The sequence below is a fragment of the Pithys albifrons genome, chromosome 5 (genome assembly GCF_047495875.1).
Source record: "Pithys albifrons albifrons isolate INPA30051 chromosome 5, PitAlb_v1, whole genome shotgun sequence".
NCBI classification, from domain to species: Eukaryota; Metazoa; Chordata; class Aves; order Passeriformes; family Thamnophilidae; genus Pithys; species Pithys albifrons.
In genome coordinates, this window is record NC_092462.1 from 27558056 (window position 1) to 27583280 (window position 25225).

Genomic DNA, 25225 nt, shown 5'->3' on the forward strand with positions numbered 1-25225 from the left:
AAGTACTGCTCTTGGGACTTTCTGATCTGAAGTGCCTAAAACAAATAAAAAGTTAAATGTAATAAGTTAAAAGGAATAACTATAATTAGGGAAATAGCCATTAAGATAGAAAAAAATAATTGTGAAATCTTTACACTCTGATCCTCCAGTAGTTCCTAAATATCCTTCCAGTAGACTGTTGTGGAATGGGAACATAACTGGTGAGAGTCTGTGATTCAAGATGCGAACAGACGCAGGCCAGTAATGTGGCTGCGGCAGATGAATAAGTGATGAATCAGGAGAGCCTTGCATAGTACAAAGGATAAATGTTGTCAGTGCAAGTTGTCCTGTTTCTTCTCTTTAAAGACACCTCATATGGGATGTGTTATTTTTACTGAATGAAATGTAATGACTGTTTTCTGACTTGGTAACTACTTTGAAACTGGGTAAAGCATAGGCTGCAATTATGAATTAGTATTTACTGAAGCTGAGCATGCAGTTCATGGTGTTATATTGTTTTGAAGCCCAACATTTCATACTTGACATGTTTCATGGGATCAAAAATCAATTTAGTAAGTGAAAGTGTACCAGAAAAGTCTCACGAACTTGAACTTTTATTTTTCAATGCCCTCTTTAGATAATGCTGTGGTTATACAGTTCAATGAGATTTGCAAAGCAGGAAACCTTTATGCTGGGATCTTCCCTAACCTTCATATTCAGCCTCTTCAAAAACATCATTTCTTGCTGCCTGTGGGGTCCAAACAGAGCTTAGGGAAATCTGAGGCCCCAGATGAGGGAGGAAAAAGGCTGGATTAATACACGTTCATAGGCTGTGGAAAGAATTTGATGCTGACTAACATTTTACTCATGAGCCCCCTTCTGCAGTGAGAAACTGCATTTCATGGGACATTTGCAGAAAGCTCCAGCAGAACAGCTTCATAGTTACACAGTCTAAAGTGCTCTGAGAGTGACAAATGTTAAGCCTGGTATGAAGTGGAGGGGCTCCATGGAGATGGTGTCTGCTGCACTTTCCAGCAGTCTGTGTATTATTTCTTTATAAAAAAAAATTGATGCATCTCAGTCATCTCTCCTGAACATACCTTTTCTTTATTTCTGCATTTAGCATTCCCCATTCAGTTCCTGCCATGGGGTGTGTTTGTGTGTGTGTATGCAGAAGAAATGCAGGAAGGTAGTCTGGCGGACACAATGTATTTTTTTTCATAGGTTTTGGTGGAAGGCCCTAAGATACTAAAGGCATGGGTTCTCATGACCACAATGATTCATGCTCTTGGTATCTTGGTTAGGGGAGTATAAGCCCAGGCTTTTAGTGAGCAAATTGGTTTTTATGTGTTAGTGACTATATAATTATTGGGATTTACTAATGCTTTAGAGCTTATACAAGATAACCTTCTAGTTTCTTTTTGCTCACTGAATTTCCCCAAGCTTGTGGAAAAGTGCTTAGAATGAATGTACAGTGTGTTGAATAAGTTCTCATTTTATTTTAATGATTTGCTCTATATATTTCAGTGTGTTTTGTGGGACCCTGAGCAGAGTGGACTTTTTCCCCTCTGGTTAGATGACAGGTCAATTAGAGGATGTCTATCCATATGTGTTGTTGAAACTGGCTTAAAGTGCACCTTTATTGGTAATAACTTACCCTTGTGCTGTCACTGAGCCACAGGTTCCTCTCTAGATTTCTGAAGTGATCCAGGCTGTAAAACATGCACACAGCATGCATGCAATGTTTTGACTTCTGACAAAGGTACTTCCAGAGACTAGGTAGCTTTGAGTGAACAGGGCTGAAGTTGAAAGATACAACTGTTTAAAGCCTGTTTACCTGTAAAAGGGCAACTTGGAGCTGCAAATTTCATTTGTGATTCAACAATCCTTCTTGCCAGATCTCTGCTAATGCTAATTAGGTCTGGATCAGCATGTGTGCTAGGCTGAGCTGTGCTGAGCCAGACGCAGCACAAGCTGTGCTGTTGCTACCAGCCCAATGCCAGCTGCGGTAGCAGAGACGATACCTGATCCAGCATAAAGTGAAGAGTGGTGTAGACGGATGACACCTGATCTCTCCTAGTATGCTGGGACAGCTACTCCTTGAACATTTTTAACAAATCTGAAATGACAAAGCAAGTTTTCACTGTCTCTGCGGTCTATATCATGGCTTCAGTATTCCTGATAGAACTGTAAGCATTTTATAGCAATACTAATCTTGCAAAACCATACCTATGCTATATTGGTAAACATCTGCCTAAGCCCTAGGAAGTTTAGTGAATGTATATTGTAGACAGAAGAATAAAAAAACCCACAAATTCTATTCCATTTGGACATTATTATTGCTTAGTTGTCCGGCAGTTTTGTGCCGAATGCCTGGTCCTGTAAACACTTAAGAGTTTTGTTGCCCTCAGCGAGCACCTTAGTTATCAAGCTAATACATGTTAACTGTTGGCATGACCTGGATCCTAAGCTGAAGGAGGTTTTCCATGGTAGGAAGGTAAATACCATAGACATCAATTATTTTCATTTAATTGAGATTCAGTTGGACTCTAATAGCATTCACTATCCTCTCAAGGGCTATCCACAAATTCCATTGAAATTTAGATTAAGATCTGAAGCATCGAGGGATTTTTTTAATATATATTACTATTAATATCTTGGTTTTTGCAACTGCCATCTAAAAGAGTTTGTGGTGTTCAATAAACAGCACTTTCTGTGTATGTAAGCAGATTTGGGGGCTCTGGTGTCCCTTTCTTGAGGTGCAGTTCTGTGTTAATAATATAGAAGTGTGGCTTGTCTTCTCATAGCACTAAAAGTGAGATAATCCTTCTGTAAGGAATCAGTAAGTATGGTCTGCTTAATCTAGTCCCAGTGTGAAACTGTTGACATTTGTTCTTTTTTTTCTATCATTATGTGACTGGGCCTGTTTTGTGCTGGATTAGGCACAAATCTCCTATGCAGCACATTTGGCATGTTACTAGTAGTCTAACTTCATTAATAATGTATGAAGGAAATGTAATCCATGACAAGGAAGGAAAGAAAAGTATTTTTACATCTACCAAATCCTTTGGAATGGGTAATTATTCAAGATTTGATGTTTGATGTTGTAGTTTACAATTGAGCTCCTTTCACAGAATAAAAACAAAAATAAAAAACATACATACACACAAATATAGTGGCACCGTAGGAAATGTGCTCCTTGCTTTTTGAGGTTGCATGTACTGGTTTAGAATGCATCAACTGCAGAGAGAAACGTAGATTGTAAAAAGTGTGCTTTATCTTACATGTTGTAACCAGCACTGTGCTCTGGTTTCCAATGAAAATGAACTTGGACAACATAGCAGGCTTTTTAAAGGTGAAAAAAGGCAACTGAGCAGCTACTCACTGTATTATGTTGGCCTTGCATAGATTAATATCTTTTACCTACATAACACAGAAGCCTGTATTGGTCTATGGGTTGTTTCAGACTAATTTTCTTATTTAGAAATTCAATAGCATACTTAGTATTCCCTCTTACCTGCAAGTCAGTCCTAAACAGACTCAATATTTGTGGTGGCTGAAAAGTCACAGCGTGCTGCATGGAGCCTAAACCAGCCTCAAAGCAGCAGTCACTTGCAACTACTTTTGTGTTCTGCACTCCTGTCACATTTGTGCTATCAGAGCAACAGCTGGGGAGACTTTTTCAACAAAGATGAGTGTCAGATAATCCTGATGAGATTCCACATCCAACATCTTTTGTAATTATGTCACATTCAGCTGTAATGGAATAATTCAAGCTGAAAGGACAAGCTTTGATCCTTTTTAAAACCTTTCCCTGTGGACTGGCTATCTAAAAGATTTAAAGATATTTCTTTTACAAGATCTAGAGTTTCCTCAGAGAAGTCATCTTTCTGAAGCAGTGAGCTCTGCAAGAGCAATATTACTTGCCAAATGCATCTCTTGGAGCATTTTTGAAAAAATAAAGATGTCAATAAAAGGATACCCTTCCATAACTAACAAGGAAGTTAGAATGAATTTTAATACTCTTTAACACATCTGTGTGCTGCATAGAAACCGGACTTGACTTGATAATGAATCACAGTGGTGTTATCTATAAATATTGGTGTAAAAATATATTTGTGCTGAAGGAAATACAAATTTGTTAAGGTAAAGGTCATACATATTTGGAATATAAATTTAGAGAAATAGGGCCATTATCTGAAGGGCCACTTTTTATAAATAATTAGTTTACACTGGGATTTTTCAAATAAGATTTAGTGGCCAGTTTTCTATTGAATTTCAATACAGTTTCCATACCCTATACCACTAGGCTTTTTAGGTAAACTTAATTAAGTTGGAAATGCCTTTAGACCTACATTAGGGGAAAAAAAAGAAGTTCTTTATAGGAATCTTTTTCTTATTTCAGAACAATATTTTGTACTCATTAGTTTTACAGAATATGGCACTAGCTATTTGACATTTCTGAACAGAATAATGTGGTTATGGATATGGTAACTGCTGTATGAGATATTTGCCTGGGATCTTTTAGCCTCAGTTTGGAGGATAGAGTTTGGATCCCTAATTTTTCTGTATGTCAGATTTATGCCAGTGTAAATCCCTTGACTTCAGTGGACGTTTTTCATTTGTTTCCTGGCCTCCACTGGAAGGAGAACTGTTTCTTAAGGTTTTCACACATGGACTACATTAAGGGGTCACATTCAGATGATACTCTTCTGGCATTTCCATCAGCCAGGGGTCAATGAAGTGCTATCTGGGCTAAGGATGTAGGTTTGGGCATGTGTTTAGTCAGCTCCAAATTTCCCATCTGTCAGACATGAGAAATTCAGTGTCTTCTCGTGCATGCCGGTTTGTTTAGGGTCTAAAAATCAGTGTGGCAGGGGTCATTTCTGAGGGCTGTGTTGGTGCAGTCCTTTGGTATGCCTCCCAAACAACCTGGTGCGTGCCTTGCTTCTGTCTACTGCTGTTTAATGCTCACTCATCTTTATGGTCCTGAGCTTGTGAGGCCTATGATAGAGGTTGACCTCTTTAGAGGTATAAAAATGGTACACTGCTTTCACACGGTCTCTCCTCCAAGTTTCTGCTGCACATGTAGAAAGTTATTAATTTTGCCTTAGCTTAAGTTTAGTTAATAAATAAAATCAATAACCAAGGTCCTGGGAGAATATTTTTCTCTCTTTCCCAGAATGTATTTCAGTTTATCTGCAAGCTAATAAATGGTAGTGACTAATGATTGGTATGAGCAAACCTCTCAAGCATCAATTCAGAAAGCAACCTTGAGTCTGGACACTTACCCGAGTTAGTTGTGTCTCTTGAGTGATCAGTCTGGTTTGAAAGCTTGAAAGATTTCTTCCTCTATTTTGGTGGTTGAAGGGAATTGTTCTGCCTCCAGTTGGGGAAAGTTAAGTTTCTGAGATGTAATACACAAAGTTAGTCTTGTGCCTCTGAGGATGGATGCTGAGAAGGTCAAATTTTTAACTGTTTTGTATCCATTGTAACTCAATCGGATGATTGCATGCTGCTGGCCTGTGAAGTTATTACCCCTGAAAAAGGGGTGATGTTTCTGCATGGATAGGAAAGGAAGCTTTGGATTTTTGCCCTGTTATTTGAATCTGTCCTTGAACCCATAGTGTATTATTTAGTTGTTCATTAAGCACATCCAGAATTTGCAGGAAGTGGACAAGGTATTAAAAAGCTGAGGAAAAGAACACTGGTTGTTTATATTTTAAAATAGTGAGGGGTGGGTAAAAGGAACAGAGCAGGGGACCTTCTAGACTAGTCAGACTGATTTTAATCTTTGGTAGAATTCTGTATCAAATTAACATGGAATTTAGAAACCGAGAAAATAGAGGATGAAGAGCAGCCAAAAATAGCTCAAGAACAAATCATATTTAACTAACAGAAACCTCTTCTGTGGCAGGGCAAAATATCTGTGGACAGAGGAAAGCAATAAATCCCTCTGTATCCTGGCTTCAGAAAAGCGTTTAAAAGAGTCTTACACAATACTTTCATATTGAATTCAAGACTTGTGAGCCAGGTAAAACTATTGTAAGGTAGGCTTCCAAACAGTTGGGCAATTGTACCATACAGGAGTTATTTGTGGCTGAAATAAAAAGCTCTACCAAACAAACTTTTTAAGACCTGTTTGAAGCCTGATTATGTTTGAGGATTTCATTGATAACTTGGCTATTTTATTAAAGGCTGTAATGAACCAAACATAGGCTGAGCTGCAGTTCTGTTTAAGGTGGGATTAGAATTCAAAATATTTTGGTAAATTGCAAGTGAAGTGATCAGAAAAGTGTAGGATGAAATTCAGTGGAGTTGAGTGATTATTTTGTGGTAGTAATTGCTTGCATGATTATGGATTAGAAACAGTGGGGTAAGCAGAGGTTCTGTAGAGAAAAATCCAGTGCTACATCACAAGAGAAACATGACTCAACTGTGTTGCTTTATTAATAAAGATTTGAACAGGACTGTAATAGTAAGAACACAATTTATTTTTCTCCTCTCGTCAGTCTAAGACTGCAGCTGGAATGCTGTGTTCAATTTTGAGCACTATGTTTCAAGAAAGACTTTGAAGAATCACAGAATGGTAAGGCTGAAAGGAGCAACTGGAGAGCATTTAGTCCAGCCTCAAGCAGGGTTCCCTAGAATGCTGTGGATTATGTCCAGACAGCATTTTAATATCTCCAGGTAAGGAGACTTCACAACCTCTATGGACCATCTGTTCCAGTGCTCAGTCAGCCTCACAGTGAAGTTCTTCCTCATATTTAGGTGGAACTTTTCATGCATCAGTTTCTGTCTGTTGCCTTTTGTCCCATTGCTTCCCACCACTGAGAAGAGCCTGGATTCGTTCTCTTGACACCTTCTTTTCAGATACTTATAGACATTAACAAGGACATCTGAGTCATCTCTTCTGGAGTTTGAATAGGCCCAGCTCCCTCAGTTTTCCCTCATAAATGAGGTGTTCTAGTTCCTTAATCCTCTTTGTAGCTCTCTGCTGCTCTTGCTCCAGGACCTCCAGTTATCTGTGTACTGAGAAGCCCAGAACTGGACACAGCACTCTGGATGTGACCTCACTAATGCTGAGTAGAGAAACAGAATCATCTCACTCGACCTGATGGCAATGCTCTTCTTCAAGCACCCCAGGATAGCACTGGCTTTCATGGCCACAAGGGAACACCACACCACTGGCTTGTGGGCAGCTTGTCATCCACCAGCACCATCAGGTCCTTCTCTTCAGAGCTGCTTCCCAGCAGGTTGTCCCCCAACCTATACTGGTGTGCCAGGTTCTTCTTTCCAAAATACAGCATCCTGCACTTGTCTTTGCTGAATTTCAAAAGGTTGCACTCTGCCTATCCGTTCAGTGTGTGAGATGCTTCTGAAAGGCTGTGCAGAACTCTGGGGTACCAGCCATTCCTCCCGGCTCTGTACCCTCATCAGACTGGCAGATGAGGTACTCTATCCCTTCATCCAATTTAAGCAATACTGGCTCCAGGATTGGCCCTTGGGGAACATCACTAGTTATAGGCCTCCAAATAGACTATGTGCCGCTGATAAAAACCCTGAGACCTGGAATTCAGACAGTTTTTAATTCACCTCACTGTCTGCTTGTCCAGCTTGTATTTCTTGTCCATGGTGATATCATGGGAAAGAGCATCAAAAGCCTTGTGGAAGTTCAGATGGACAACAACCACTGCTCAGCCCTCATCTATCCAGTTAGTTGTCCCAACACAGAAGGCAAGAGGGTCTGAACTGATTGCAGAGAGATGAAGGAAAAGCACTGAGTAACATTAGATATTAGGAGGATAAGGACAGTCTGAATGGACTGAGTTCTTTAACTTGATGAAGGTAGTACCAGAGGGAGTGACGCAGTAGTCTGCAAACCTGCTCTAAACCCAGAATAACAGTCTTGCCTCTGTGATGAGTAGGACAAGTGGTAATGGACTTGAATTCTAGAAGGATGAGTTTAGAAGTAGGGGTTTGGTGACATTCTCTTAACAAAAACAGAGATGAAATATTGAAGTATCATGTTGGGAGATTCTCTATGGTTCTTCCTGGAGAACACTGAGAATAAGTTAACTCAGTACTTATCAAGAATTATCAAAGCATGGCTTATATTATGCTGGAAGCAAGGTACAGAAATGACCTCTTGATGGTCTTTATAACATTTAAAAAGCTGTGGTTCATTCTCTGTGATAAAACACTGTATATGTGTAAAGCTATAAATATAGCTGGAACTTGGGTATTGGTATATAAGTGCCAATGACACCCATTTTGCAAACTTTTCTGGAGTCCCATCTGTCTGTGATCACTGAATAGTCAGTTTTTCAGTCACTGGAATAAAAGACAGGCTGCTGGGATGAATTTACAGGGATTTGGTCTTGTAACTTTGAAGTGCATTGACCAACCTAAAAACTAGTCTTAGGTTTAGTAAAGCTTTCCTTAAAGCTTAGGTGTGGATGCAATCCCAAAGGGAAATCCAGATTTGTATACAGTGGATAAAATTCCACTGAAGATGTAATTGCAGTTGGGCAAAATCAAAGCAAATGTAACCACCTCAATGCACTGAAGTGTAATTTCCGCAGTAAACTGACAGTTGTGCATGTGAATAGCACAGGGGAGCTGCCTCTGCATGTTGGTATTTCCTATGCTAAATCACTTTATATGTTTGGAGATAATGTATTGCCTAGCAGGAAACTAGCGTGAATCATTGTACCTATTAGAAGGTAAAATGTTCATAGAATCCAGCCATTCTGAAGGGGTAGGAGGTGACTGCGATCTGTCAGCTCACTGCAGGTTACTTCAGGTTAGTGGGCAAAATCCATAGGATGTGTGTGATGTTGCAAAATGCTGGTGAAAGAGAGGAGAGTATTTAAAGGAAAGCAACCAGGACCCTGTATTCCTTGGCAGACTACAGTGGCAGTGAATAAGACTTAAGCACTTCTGATCTAATTCCTATTTCTGCATTGTATTTATCTGGTGGTGCTTTGATACAGAAAAAAAAACCCAAACAAAAACAATCTCTTACTCTAGTGTTTAAAACTCTGTCTAGTGGGGAAGCTTTTTGAAAATGGTTGTGACTGGCAATGCAATTATCCAAATGAGTGGAGTTACATGGCTGAGAAATACTCTGATTAATTTATTTTGTTATGGTAGTTTGTTGCATACATTAATGAAAGATATCGTAGAGTATTTCAAATACTTAATCTTTGTGATTTATACCATAAGTTATCACAAAACTCCATCAGATTTACCTATCAAGTAAAAATTTTACTAATACACATTTTAGTGTAGACTGACATCTGGGTTGTAATGAACCAATGGTGCAAATGAACTTCCCTCTTGTCCTCCCAGTCTCCCCTATGTCCTAATACTGCATGTTTTGTAGGTATTGCTGTGGCAAAATGAAAGTCATGACTTTTGTGGAAAAAAAGGATTCTTTTATGGAAACCTAGAAATTCACTGCATTATGTGACTTGGAAAATGTATCCTTTATTTGTTTACCAAAAATATTTTCAAATGTGTTGTTTATAAATAAAGAAGATAAGAAGTAGCATTTTTTTCTCTTCAGATGGGTCACCACAGTAACCTGTTTGGAAGACATGTTTTTAAATTTTTTTAATGGAGCTAAAACTTTGAACTTTGGAAAAAATCTGTCAGACTTTCAGGTTTTCTATATTTTGTACATTTAGCACAAAAATTCCTCCTCATGTTTAATAACTTGGATGAATAAATCCCCAAATGTACTGCAGTATGGTGAGGTACAACGCACTTTTAGGGGCAACATCTCTCTACTGGAGATCATATTATTTTTACTCTTCACCATGAAGTCTGGGATTTCTTGCAAATGAAATGCATCTTAGTAGTAATTTAAATACAGTAAAATTCTGTGATTTCAAGGCACTTGTAAAGGTCAATATGCTGCCAGCATTGGACTGTATTTGAAAGTAATGAGAACTAGTGCTCTTGGAACTCTTCATAAGATACTATCTTTGCATCTTTAGATGCACATGAAATGAACAATTTTAAATACATAAAGTTCTATGAATCCTTAAAAAGAAAAAAAAGAGGTGTGGTGATTCTAGGCATCTACCCTGTGTGGAGTAAAGACTGAACTGAATGTGTGATATACAATGCAAAGGCAGTTTTTTTGCAGAACTGGAACTCACCTCAGGGATCTCAAATGCATATGGCTAGATGTGAAATTAGTATGTAATGTTAATATTAACTTTAAATTTCTTGAGGGATTCCCTGAAAACTAATACCTACTGATATTTTTATACAGTATTATGATGGACATCCACAGAGAACAATTTGGTGGCTTATTTTAGTAATAAATATCAATAAAATGCAAAGCTAGGCTTCAGAAAGAAAAATGTAAATTTCTTTTTGTAAGCTTTGAAATACTGGCCCTGATCTTGAAATGATGCAAACTGGGGTGAGTTGTTTTTCCCCCCTTCCTTTTCATTTCCTAGATTTTGTTACTAGAATTAGTGGAATTTCACTGTCCTCCAACTCATCTTGTGAGCAAATGGTTAATAAAAAACATTTCAGTATGTGTGGGCCTGAAGCTGCATGTGTTGCTCATCAGAAAAACATGATTAAAATTAAAAAAGACATTAATAAAAGCTATGGGTGTAACTGACTAAATATGGATAAAATGTCTGAATTAGGGTTTTGCATGTTTATGCTTGCATTTGACCCAAGAAACAAGTAGTCTTCTTTTTTAGAGTGAACCCAGTTTGCCCAAGTTGTACTGGCATTTTCTATCTTATCCGAGTCCAGGAAACACAGCAGCTTGCTCCTGTTTAGATCACCTAAAATGAGCAATCATTCCAGAAGTCAAAAATACACATCACTGATGTAGATGTTGATAAACTTATGCTAAGTTTTTATATACCCTTGCCTGGTTCCTAAGTAGGCTATGTTTGCTGTGAAGCTTAGCTAACCACTGTGTGACCTTTTATTCCCACTTGTGTGTGCATAATAGAAGAAAGTTCCTCTGTTGCTCTTAACGTCTGCATTTGCATAATTTCACATTTCTCAGTGAGAGCTCCATGAGCTTAGTGGTTACAAAATCTCCCTTTTCATTTCTTTCAGTTGAAGTATTTCATGGATATCAAAAATAATGGTGTTAGCCATCAATTTCATTCCTATGGATCATCCTAGATAAAAACCCATAAATTACGTTTTAGGTTTGTAAAGTCAATGTTACATTAAAGTTTTAGGTGATTACTGCAGAATATGCATATAAAAGGTAGTCTTAGAGCAAGAGTCAGGCTATTGACTGAAGCTCTAATTTCTACTCCTTTCCCTCCCCCAATACGAGCCACCTCTCCCCGTATGTTAGAAAGATGAATCCTTCTTCAAGAAATGGAACTAATCATATACCTTCCAGTTCCACTGTGTCTTCCTAAAGGCTCTCTATTTTCAGTTTCTCCTGGCTTCTCTCCTTCTCAGAGCTGAATGCTTTCTGGAGTGCAAGAATGTCTTTCTAACTTGTCCAGACACTATTTTTTGTTTGTTTTTCCTCCAAGAATACTTCAGACAGATGCAGAAATAAATCTGTTGTAGGGAAGAATAAGCAAATATCGAGTGTGTCTATGCATGTTTTTAGCTCTAGACTATGCTAAATATGCTTCAGGCCTGCCTCAGTTTTTCATACAAGCTAGCACCACAACATTTAGCCAACTAGTCCAAATTAGCTGAGAGTTTTCTGTGACTGAAATAAATATGAATATATTATTCATAGCCCTAGATTGTCTTCAACCTTACCTGCCTATTTTGTTTAAGAGTAAAACCGTTAACATGATTGGTGTTTTCAGAGTGTCTTTGCTATCATCAGAGTTATGACCTGCTGAAATACATGGTGTTACCAGCACAGACTGTGCTTTTTGAGTATCTCAAGGCTGGGGAAATTGGGGAAATTTTTGCTTTAATTTATGCTCACTTTGTCATACTGCTGAAGTCTTCTGCTTAGCACTGAATTCTGCTTCTCCATTTGGAAAGGATGAGAGGTAAGAGCCAGGAAAAAGACTTTCTTCTTGGAAGTTAACAGAAAATAAGACACAGGCAAAGTGGTATGAAATATCTTTAGCCACTGGACAGATAGAGAAAAATCAGGGAAAACCAGCTCTTTATCAAGTGAGAGAAAACAACATCGTTAATTCTCTAGGTATTATAGCTAATAAGGCAGTTCTTGTATAACAACATTTCAAGGTCACCTGCTACCTGTATATTGCAGAACACTTCTAAGAGTGGACAAGTATAATTTTCCTGCCTAGGCTGGGAAGGGAAGGCATAAAACTGATGTGACTATTTCAGGGCTCTCATTGTGGAGTCCTATTCTCTATGGTCCGATTGGAGGACACAGATGATGTTGTGAAGCACTGCATTTTGCTCGTTTTCTTTCTTTTTCTTCTTACTGATTGGAATTTTAAGGCATCTTTACAAATGTGCTTTCTTACGTGATCTTCCCTGTTCTACATGTACCAAAAGCAAGAGACTTTTTCATATTGCAGATACTGAGTTGTACAGTTTAAGCAAGCAATATTATTTCATCTGCTTGAAAAATAGTATCTTGCCATTGTTCTTCCTGCCATTACTTTTTTATGGTTTAACAGATTAGGAGAAAAAGAGCTAGAAAACTCTCTCATGCTTTCTTATCGGAAACAAGTGGTAGGATTTTACCCCATTCTTTCTTTTTTCTGGGTAAGTCATTTCACTTCAATCACTAAGTACAGTGTCAGGAATGAAATACAATGGGTATGTATAGAGGCTCTCTTTTAAATTTTGTTTTGTAAAGTTGGTTTACTGCTACTGCTGTGGCAATAACACAGTATCATGTATTAACACGGGTTAACATGTGATACTTGTTTTACCTCACAAAGTGCTTGAGAGCACATCCATCACTGACACTGTGGGACTGCTGTGACAGCCATACTTAAGTATCTGCATTTAAGAAGGAATTTGCTGAGGGCTGATACAGGATGCTGGGATATTTTCTCAGAATCTGAGCATGAATTTAAACTTCAGTTCTAAAAGCAGTGTATTTGACCTGTATATTTTTGCTAAATTATATAGAGATGATCCAATACGTAATAAAATATGTAATCCATACACAGTTGTGCTGGCAGGAAGAGAAAGAGGTTGTGAGAGTAGTACTTATCCCTTTTTTTAGCATATTACTAAAAGTGATTGTTTTGGATAAAGCAGTGAGAAATAGCAGTTTCTTCCCCTTCTTTATTTTTTCCTTTTTTTTTTTTTTATTTGGCTAAAGGAGGGTTTTAAGTATGACTTCTAGTAACTTCAAGATGTAAATATTCCTTGTTCTTTATTTTGTGTGGTTCTGAGATACAATTGCTATACTGCCTGCTCCACAAGTTACAGAAAAGATATTTAAAAGAAAATCATCTGCTTGTTCCTTTGCCCTTTCTCACTGAACAGCAAAATCCTACTGAAATGCCCACATTGATCTGAAAAATAAAACAGTGAACTCTGCCTTTTTCTAACCCAGCTATATAGCCCAGTGATGATACCTGTTTTCTCTGCAATCTAAAGAAATATTTCACATAACATTTTCCCAAAAAAGAACACCCAAAGGTTTTGGTGGGTCTGGGTAGGTAATCTTGCATCTCTGGAATTGAATTTAAATTAACAGTGAGAATGTTCAGTCTTTCCTTTGTCCATAAACAAATGTTTATTTGTTGCTTTGTTCCAAGATTTCATTTTGACAGCAGCATCAGATGCACTGTTTAACTTTTTATCAATCAGAAGAAAACATAATTGCCATATTGGATTGTGCTTGTGGTTTGTCTAATGTACTACCATTTCTCTGATGACCATACCAGATGCTTGAGATGAGAATGGTAGACCCCATAGGAATTAGAGGCTTCTATGAAAATTTCATTCTAATCCCTTCTAATGAGAAATTGAACTAAAACTGAAGCAGGAGCTTTTATCCTTTTCAACAGTCTTCTTAGGTTGGTGACTCTAGCTCCTCTAAATATTCTTATCTGCGTCCAGATTTGATCTGATTTTATTTTTTTTTTTTTTACTGATGTCAAATCATTTTAGAGTCTACTGCATGAGTGGTGATAAACTCAGTGTAAAATCTTCTGATGTAACTGAATGTTCCCATTCCTCTTGAATCAGTCTTATTAAATGTATTGCAAATTTGATGGTTTATAGAGTAATACCTATGTAGAGGACTCTCTCCATGTTTTCTCACTGAGGGTAGTCTAATTATGGTGTATATACAGTCTGAGAGGTTCAGTCCCTCCCCCACATCTACCTTCTCAAAATCCTATCTATTGAGTTTTTCAAATTGGGACCCCAAATCACTGATTTAGAAACTTGCATTGGTTCTGTGACTTCTTTGGAGAGTATTGGTTTAATCAGGATTACAGATTCTTTTAGACTTAGCGGCTATATTACAGCTAAAACAGGTATTTTAGCTTGTTTGGATAAGGCATGGATTGATAAGTGGACCATATCTGAAGATGTATCCTGTTGTTTCTGTATCTATGGCATGTGATTAGATGCCCTTATTCCCAGGTGAAATCTTAGATGTAGTTGTCAGTAAGAAAGATACTTCATAATGCAGGTTTGTGGGCTGTGTCTAACCCATCTTTCCTAGCAGGGGATAACCTGCTTTTGCTTATCTGTGATATACCCACTTGTATCGTATACACCCCTTATGGCTTAGATTAGGATGATGGAACCTCCTTCGAGAAAAGTAAGAGTCTGATTTCAGCTATAGTTATGTAAGTTTGGATTTTACTCCTCTGTTCTCAAAGAAATTACTTAGTATTATTCAGGATGTAGTTGGGACTGCAAGTGGCTGGAGTGGTTGGTTGTGTACTGTTAGACTGAGTATCTGGTGGGTTGGAGTTTGCTGCAGTTTGCCTTTTCCCTGGGACTGGAAATGCCCTCATATGCCTTGAAGTCAGATGCTGGAAAATATCTCTATTTGCAAGAACCGTTTGATAAGGCTTTGATTGACACCAGTATAAGCAGCATGTGTATGCTAGTTGAGAACTTAACAAGCAGAAGTTAGTGACTTCAGAGGATTGGAAATAGTTTATTCAAGAGACTGCAAATCTCTGCCAAAGAAGTTGTCTCTAAAGAAAGAGATCTGTAAGTTCCATAATTACAGTAATCATCTCTTGAGTTTATTGTAGAGCTCTACACAAAGAAAACTTGATTTTTGAAAATGTAAATGCCATTTGTCACCTACCATTTCCAGTTGCTGGATTACACTTCATTTTTTGTTAAACCCAGGCTGTCTCTGTACATAATTAAAGAGCACATTCTTTATCCAGCAATTAAATTGAAAACATTGTATGAAGTATTAAACTGGACTGAATTTATTACTTTCAAGATCAGGGTATATTTGGTACCACGAAAAGCTATGCTTATTATGACAAACCTTCCTGATGACTTCAAAACTGAAATGGCACTTACAATGAAGTCTTGGTGCATGAAATCCTACAACCTTTCCAGCCTCTTGTGCGAGTACCTGGCTGATTTTCACCTCTAGCCCTCTTTATTTTCTCAATTTCTAAATTATTTCCTGGTGGTTTCAGTGCTATTGGTTAAAAATATTATTCATCTCAATGATGGCCCTTTTTGAAGCCTAGGGCTCTATTACAGTAAATTCTTCATGGACATGGCTTAAAAAAAAGGTGCAGCAGTGGTTGCAAGGAAAATATAGTGAATGACAACAGTAGACACAAATATAAAATTTGCACTTTCAGTGGCCTCAAAGTTAATTTATTTTAATGCTGATTTTTGTAGAATAAACTTTAGAAAGGGTTTTGGAGGGGAAATTGTAGAGTGTTGAGAATGGTTGAAAGTAACTTTCATTTAATGGAACACTTCTGTGTCCTTGGTAGCACCTAGAAGAGTAATGCAGGTATTCAGCTCTGATTGTTTTATTCTATTTTTTATTTTATTTTTTAAGGTGTGCTGTGGCCATGGTCCCCTTATCCGCAAATCAACAAAAAGTTAGTTTTCATGTTTTAAACTAAGATGTCAGAATCCTGGGGATACAAACACTGTGATGGAATAAGTCTAAACTATTTTTATTGTGATTTTTTCTCTATTTTCTTGCTTCAGAAAAGCATTTACATGTAGTCATTTGTTTTCTTTACTGGAATTTCATTTGTGCTTGAATGTTAAAGGTATTATAGAAAACTCACTCATAGTAAGGCTATGTAAGTATATATTTAAAATGTGAAAAAAAAAAAACCTTCAGAAAGACAACCCTCCAAAAAACCTTCTTAATTTTTTTTTTATTTTCTGATTTGAATAAGGAAGACCAAAGGTATTGCAAACATTTGACAGGGACTTAACAGTCCCAGTGTATTTTAAGAAGATTTTTCCTGTACCACAGCTTTTCAAAACATAAATGTTGGAGAATGTTTAAGCTATCCCAGAAATGTATGTATGCCTTATCTAAACAAAAAGGTGTCCTGGTTAAATTTAAAGTTGGTTGAGAAGCAAATTAGTTGAGGCAAGTTCTGCTTGGACATCTCATTCCTAATTTTCCATCAGTTAGGTTTAAATTAATTGATTTAACCTGTACTGAAATGAAATTGTTCAAGTCAGAATAATGTCTTGGCGCTAATCTTGGTGACAACCAAAATTGTTACAGTAACTGAATAACCAGTGCTGTTTTCTCTGTAGATCCTCATGGTGTGTTGGTTACAGAGCTGGGAAACTAAATTTTCCTAAGTTATGGTTGTTGCTCCAAAGAAACATTTGTCATCTTAACATTCATGCCTATATAAAGCTCTATACATTTGTAACATTTGCAATTACGGACTGTTAAAAAAAAATTTAATCTATTTTCCATCCTGTATTCTTCCAGCCACTGGAAGACATAAAATACTGCGTCTACCAGAAGACTCATTTTGTTAAAACAATTATTTTTTCTTAGACAAAATATTTCACTGAATTTAGATCTAAACTTCTGAGAAAAAAATTAGTTTCTAAGGCTTTCATCCTTTAAAATAATCACATTGTCTAAAAGAAACACCTTTTCTAGACTTTTACAATATTTTGGGTTCATGCTAGTTAGACTGGTTATTTTTCAACCTCACTGCAAAACAAATTAGAAAAGTACCTTAGAAAAACTGATGGTACTCCAGGTCTTCCTTTGAGGGTTGCATAACACTGGGGCTGTTTGGTCTCTACACAGAAGTAGAGCTGGCTCTTAACAAGTTGCAGCTGTTGTCCTTTCCACTTGGGTAGGTATGCCATGGACATCTTGACACAGCATAGATGGAGATGGAAGTGGGACACACACACACACACAAACAAACAAAAAAAGAGAGAGGGAGAAACCCCCAAGCTGTGAACAGAAGGGTAAAGGAGGCCAAAAGCTTGTTTACCTGCTTCTTGATTGAGTCTTCAAATCCTGAAGCAGTTCCACTGGTGATGTGGACAGGCTAATATAATCATTGGCCAGCATGAAAGAGAAGATGTCACTACCTTGTACCTCACTGGTGAAGGTCAAGACCTTGTGCAGATACTAAAAATCTTTACTGGTTTCCTGCCAACTCACTTCTACACAGAATGCTTGAAGTTAAAACCTTCTGCATGGGTTTGCCAGTTTTGCTTATAGCCAGGAGCAAATTGTAAGGGGACACAAACTGACAGTCTGAGTGCATCCCAATCAGGGTAATGATTTCCTAGACTATTGGTTTAAATTCTGTTCTAACGCAACTTACTTGTAATGGAAAATATGCTATTCCTCTCCTCCTGTAAGTCCCTCATGCTAGTGGACTTTTGTCACCAAAGAGTAAACTTCAGAGTAGAGATGGACTTTTAGTAAACCAGTGAATATTTGGAGCACATCATACATCACACCGTCTCTAAAGTGTTGTTCATGGTGCAAAATTTGTCTGTTCAAAATTCAATTGTGAAAGACCATGTGCCTCTGCTTGCTTGACTATGCAGCCATGGGTGTATGGATTTCCTGTTTTTGATCAGGCATGGAGAATGCTACACAAATTTTTGAGAAATGCATCTTTAATTTTTTTCAGTAAATCAGCTATGGTGTGTGTGGAGCACCAAGATCCATACCATGTAATTCTAGAAATCTACAGGAATCTCCAGACATTGTAAAATGTCAACAGTCTCCAGCATTTGCAACCCTGCTTGAGTCAGAAACAATAGATGAGCTGTGCTTGCAATTTTGCCCATTTCTTTTTTCTTTCTTGCTGGTGGGACACTGTAAATTTTAGTAGTAATGACTTTCATATGAAATAACATTTAAGTAATCATCAAAAATTATTTGCAGAAACTGGCTAAAGCTGTAAAGTTAAACCAACATATGCATTTTGAAAAAAAAATTTGCGTCCTATCAGAGGAATTGTCTTTTTCACAACATAGTTGCAGTTGACAGTTCTTGAATATACAGCTATCAGAGAAGCTGAAGGCAATCCCATCTGTAAAGGCCAGTTGTGTCGTAAGATGTGAGGAATGGATATTTTCTACATGGGGCTTCAGAGAGAATACTTAAACATTTACATGATTTTCTGGGACACCTGGCATAGGTTTTTGTGTAAGCAAGAGGCATTGACAAAGAATTCTTATAAATGCCAGAAAAACCCAAACCCACCTTTTATTCACTCAAGATCATTCACATCAAAGGAACCCATCATTTCTTTCATGCAAATGCTGTGGGGATTCCAGCACTGGAAAGCAGCCAGACTGCATAGCATGACAGCTACTCAGCAATTCACAGCAATGCTATACACCACTAAGGAGCAGGAATGGGTTGCTGGTTTTAAATCTGATACACATTTGCAGCAAATGTTCAGAAAGCACTTTATTTCTGTATTTGTACTGTATATTCACTAATGTGCAGTTTCAAGAGCCTTATGGTATTGCCTCAAATTTTTTTTTCTCAGGCTCTAAGTTAATTAAACAATCCTACAGAACTGTGTGGCTACTCCATCTCTTACCAGCTGCAAATTGGCATCCTACTTTTGAAACTAATGTTGAAGAGTTGTCTCTGCTTGTTTACTAGACATTAAGTTGTATTCTAATAAAGCTCAAGTTTTTCTTGGTTTTCGTGTTTTCTCACATCTCTAGTATTTCTTAAAAATTTATTCTAATGTGTGACTTTTCAGATCTGCACATTGAGGAAAATGACTTAATTCTTCCAACCAGAGGTCTTGCTCTGATGCAGCCCTGTTAATTTTCAAACACTTAAAATCCAACATTGTAACTCATTCTTAAATTCAAAATAACTTTTCTTAGAAGTAAAAATTCTTCTGCTGACAGTATTCTGCATTTTTCCTCCAGCATTTTTCCATCTGGGTTGAAGCAGTCAGTGTTCTGGCTTTCCAAATAAGAGTCTCAGATCCAATGGTGTCCATGTCCTTCATGCAGCCTGATGTAGAAGTATTAACTGTTCTCCATAGAAGATCTTTCTACTGTGCATTAGTGAGCAAACCTGAGATCAGCTTGTGGGGTACCTTCAACATTTATAATTTATATAAGAAAAAGTGAGCAGGATCTAAGGAATTCAACCAAATGAAAATATATGCAGTCTCTTATTCTTTCTTGCCAGGAAGAAAGCTTTCTTTCAGAAAATGAGTAGTTATTTAATCATGTACTTGTGTCCAAAACTTGAAGATATAGCATCTCAGTTTATTTTTAGACTTCCATTTTTAAACATCAAACATAATCCCTGCTACAGAGTTCCATTGGTGCATATTTGAATACTTGCATACAACAAATTAAAAGAAAAATTTCCTGCAAGACAAAGCAGATACAAAGCATTATTTCTCAAAGAAATGTCAAAATGCAGGTGATCTCCCCCTCCCCCATCATGAGGTGTCTGCTTCTTGTCTTTCAAGTATCAGAGTATTTACAGAACACCCAGGGAGTAATACACCTTGTTCTTTAGAGCTTTTATAGACTATAACTGTAGGAAGAGTTTGTTCCAGTGGGGTGCATGGGTCATGCTCTCTTTAAAAATGTTGCTTTTTATGTTTAAGTGAAATCAGGTGGTCAAGATTTCTTTTTTTGCATGGTATGCAAGAAAATATGCCTGGCAGCATAATCTTAATGTTTTGCCATAGCAAAGACTTTCACTAATTGGAAATATAGGAAATATAGGACTGTTTCAGGTACAGCATCTACTGTTGATTGCTTCACAAGGCATTTGGATTTTTGAGAGCTCTACCTACTGATGCTCTGAACATGTAAAAATAACTTTGGAAAAGTGACTCAATGATTTAGAAATAGAGATGTTTTAAGGCAAGTCTGTATCTTGTGTTTGCAATTACTGTTTTCCAAAAGTGTTCAATGTGCACGCTTCTAGTTTTGACCCTGAAATCTTCAGTGTTTACATGTAGAATTATTGGTCAACAGGCTGAAAAGCTAATGAATGGGGGTCAGTTCTGCAAGGCGATCAGTTCTGCAAGGCAGTGCGTGACTTGTGGAGTTTTTTGTCATGGGACTATGCAAAGGATGCTTTCAGAGAGATTTGATGCACCAGTAAAAGGCAGAGATGTGGGCAACTATTAGATGCAGTGGCTGGACTAAAAAGTGTTGTGTACTTCTGGGAACATTGAAAATGCTGGTATCTACGGGGCAAATGTTGCTCCCTTCGACCTTCTTTTATTGCATCTTTTTTACTTAGTCATGTTACTTCACTGTTAGCCTTGCTAGATCTTTATTGAGTTTGATCTAGTTGCTCTTAGTTTCTCAGGCTTGTATTGGTATGCTTATAACTGGCTTGGATAAAAGACTAGTGCTGGCTCTACAGATTGCTCAAGCCACAAAGAGCAGACTTTTTGCTTTTGTTTTGCTGTCTATAAAAAAAGATTTTAGAACATATAGTACGTTTGGAGATGTCAGGTGATCTTAAAGCTTAACCAATTATGTGTTAGAGAAACAGTCTGAAAATAAGGAACCCCCCCCCAAAACAACCCAGCAAAAGAAGAGCAAACTAAGAAACATTTGCATACTTAATAGCTGTTCAAAATATGTGTGTAGAACTGTGGGCTATCTTCATAGGTTTGTGCACAGCTGTATTCTTGATTTGCTTAGGAAGGATGATCATGGTGCTGTTTTTCCACTGCTGGGTGCTGTATTATCCCACAAGGGTTAAATTGAGCATATGACCAGCTAAAGATGGTGATCAGTTTAGCTGAAACCCTTGATTAGGTTTCTTGAACCACATTATTCTTTGTGGAGCAATTTCTTCAGAGCTGTATTTGTTTAAGAGGTTGGAAAAAGAGGAAAAATAATATATGATTGGATGTTTAGTAGTTTGCTTATTTCCTGAGAGCGCAATTGTCAAAGGTGCCTCTATTCTGCAACAAAGGATGGCAGAGTAAAGTCAGTTATTGCAGCCTATCGGAGAAAGAGTGGATATTCCAAAGATGGACCTGGCATCTCTACTCAAAGAGTGAAAAAGGATCTGAAGAATAAACTCATCTGTAATCACTTAGGAGCTGTTTTCAAGGTTGCTGCAGCACTGTGGCTCATGGAAACCAGAAGAAATTCTCCCCACGCCATCAATGGAAATATACCAGGTATTTCTACTTAGTTGTGTTGCATGGCTTATGTCTTTATGCTCTTCTCACTAGAATCACTCACTCTGCTGGTTTTTTGATGTAAGGACACTAGTAGTAGCAATTACAAGGGAGGTTGCTATCAGCTCGCTTTCATCTTTACTGTTTGCTGCTAGTACTCAGGTACTCACACTAATAACAAATTAAATCAGCCAGACTTCTACAAACACAAATTGTGTGCTGTGTTTGTTCCCCCACTGCCACCTGTAGCCTCACCTCTGCATGTATAATGACTGAAGGCCAAATGTTTTAGAAAGCATGGAAGGTAGTATGGGGTGAAGTAGTACTTTCCTGAGTTGTTTCACTTGACTACTCCTTTCCCACAGTTTCCTTTGCCTCTTTGCCTCCCTCATCTTTGACAGGGAATCTTCACATTGCATCCCTTACAAAGACAATTTTGCTAATGTGCAGTTTAAGGTTATAGTGGGGCTTTTCTGAAGTATTTCCGCACTGCCTGTGCAGCTCAGGATGTGTTTCCTTGTAGGAAACATTGTTGCAAATGGCAACTCAGAAGAGGCTTGTTAATTTAGGTTTTCAGAAATTCTTTTTCTTGTAAAAACTGATTTAGAGGGTTGATATGTTTAATTGTTTTGTTATTATGAATGTTATGTAAAACCATTCCCTTTGAAAAACTATAGTGCACTTGTTATGTACAGCTGTTTAGTAGATCAAAGTGTCTTACAGAGATGCAGATAATGAAAGAGAGTTATGTGCCATGCAGACTGAGCTAACAGCATGTTGACTACAAATACTATTGGACTTTACAGGCACCGCTCTCAGCCTGTATCCATAGCCTGTGGAGTTAGAGAGCTGGACTGTGCTCAGAGGATCAATGTTTGTCATGGATTTGTATATTTTTAGGGCTCTGTGTCATCTTAATTGATGGACGTAGATTGGCATTATATATTGAGCTTGATTCCTGAGGTATATTTGGCTGATTTAACAATGCTATCTTTAGAATATTATCAGCATGCTAATCCTCATTAGTTGTATGAATGGCATATCTTGGTGTCATTTAACGAGATGAATCGGTACTTCTGTCCTAGGCTACTGTATTTTTTGTTTGTTTGTTTTTAAGCTGGTGTAATAGCCATTTAAAGTATAATAAAGCTAAGAATTTGTTTGCATTTTTTTATTATTCTTTTTAAACCTGTCTTATGAAAAGAGTGAAATTTAGATTTTTTTTTTGGTCATAACTTTCAATCTGTTCATTTGCTATCTCTGCATTTATCTATCACTGTGCAACTGCACCTTCTGTTGTGACAGAATATTATGGAGCTATGGGTTTAGCTTGCTGTGTTGGGCTGTAAACACAGCAAGGAAACATAATTTTTGCTGCATATCAAAGTCATTATACCAATTTGCAAGATTTGGCATGAAAAGTTTTGTCTAAAATGAGAGAAACATCTCATTCTTGTAGTTGAAGTCTTCAGGTGCTTAGGCTAACCAAAGGATGGGCATTGTGGCCTAGAGGAAAGAGATTTGATAGCTTGCCACTGTTTCAATTTACCTGTGCTCTTTTAGCTGTATTCTTCAGTCTAAATTACTTCAGTGTGGCACTGCTGTTCTCATTCAGGTAAATTTCAAACACAGGTCAAGTTAGGATTTAATCCTGAGAGCTGTGCGGTACCAAGGTATTTAGGACAAGACTGTGCTGAATGTCTCTTCCCGTGGGAAAGAGGAGTGCAGGAGATTCATAATACAATGGGCTCATGGGGATATTGACCTTGAGGTCCTTTTACCTTTTTTGTTTTGCATAAAGGCAAATGTGAAATTGGTAAACCTAAAAAATTGTTATAGGGAAGTGAATGAAAGTGTGGGTAAGACGATACTTAGAGAAGTTATATTTTTACACCAGAACGCTCTAACACCTTTGTTTAAAGGGAGTATAGATGAGTGTGTGTGGTTTTCGGTTTGTTTGGTTTTTTGTTTGGTTTTTTTTTAATAGCACTTCGAATGCTTTCTTTAGGAACCAAATACAGAGGTAAGTTGTGAAAGTGGATGACCATGGTGATGCTAAATACTGATTGAGCTGACCAAAAATGTGACTGAGTAACTTGTGTGACCAGTAGAAACTGTGTGTGATATAATCTAATCTATTTGTTAGTGTAAGCAAGAAAATGCTAGGGAAATTAATTTGAAAAATAAGTGGAAAAAAACATCTCAGGATGTCGTAGAGAAATTTAAGTTGAAAGGCATCTCTGAAACTCATCAGATCCATTCCTGCTCTGAAGCAGGGCCAACTGTAGTTCTTGAAGTATTTCTCATAGTTGTGCTTATATAGCAAGCTGCTTAACCTGCCACATAAGAGAAAAACAATGGTTTTAATTTTAGTAGTTCCAGAAGAAGTGGTAGAAATTGACTCTGTAAATGTAAATGGTATTCATGTGGTCAATGCCTAAATTTAATCTGGCAGCTAACACTATGCTCCCCCAAAGCCTGCAAAAGTAGTATAATCCAGGTGCCACTGTAGTACTGTTCCACATAATTTTGCTCTTTCAATGTCATCTTTTAGTATTGTATTTTTAATTTTTTAAAATGAAATCACATTTAAACATCCTAATGAAGCTAGAGCTAGTGGAATGTTTTGAAAGGGAAGAATGTTTTGGCAATTCCGCTTGATCCATGTCAGAATATTTAGAGTCTGATCCAGGATAGAATTGAAACCATATCCCCCTACTACCATGAAGTTATACATTGTTAAGGTTGCTTCCAAAAGCAAAATGTCTCTATCTGTTTTTGCTCTCTGTCCTGAGTGCTTAAGCAAGTTGAGTAGATGTCATGTGTGAGAAGAGGTTAAGTTCCTTCTAAGTGCAGTTCAAAGATAATCACACTGATAACTTTGCTTGATGTACTTTTTTGGGAGCATCCTTGAAGAGAAGGAATGAAGAAGAGAGGAATAACTGTGCTGTTAAAATGCTTGATTTCACTGACAGCAGCTCAAAATGATAGTGAAAGGACATTAGTTCTAATGTCACTTGAAGAAATTAAGTATATTTGACCTTTGATCATCAAATAAATGAAGAAATATAAATCCTACCTCTGAAGAGATGTGTTTACATAATAAAAGGTTTCTAGGACTGAACATCAAAACAGGCATGCTCAATGTCTATCTGGAGCAAATACCTTGTCCTCAGTGGTGATTTTTTTTTTGTTTTGTCCATTACACAGGCTATGTGCTAGCTTTAGAAATAAAACATGGGACATTGCCATGTCTGTTGTTGTTGCCAAGTATTTACACTGACCTGTTTCCATCACTTACTCAGAACACATTTTCAATCTGGCTAAGCACTGTGCAGATGTGGAACAGTTGGATATTCTTAAATATGGTATGGTGGGTTTTTTTGTTGTTATTTTCTTGAAGACATTGCTGTGAGGCTCATATAGTCCCCGACACAGATGATGAGGAATGGGATGTGTTGACAGTTGAAAGTGAGAGCCTATTCCATTGTGAGAAGATGCCATCTTCAGTAAGAATTCCAAAGTACTGGAGTAGCCCTAAAGAGTCCTGAATATAATCAGCGAGAGAAAAACTGGATAAAAGCCAAAGCAAGATATTCTGAAAAAAAAATTTTCCACCATTTCATAGTTTTATTATAAAAAGGAGTTTTAGTCTGTCTTCCTGTTTCCAGACGTCTCCTGCATGT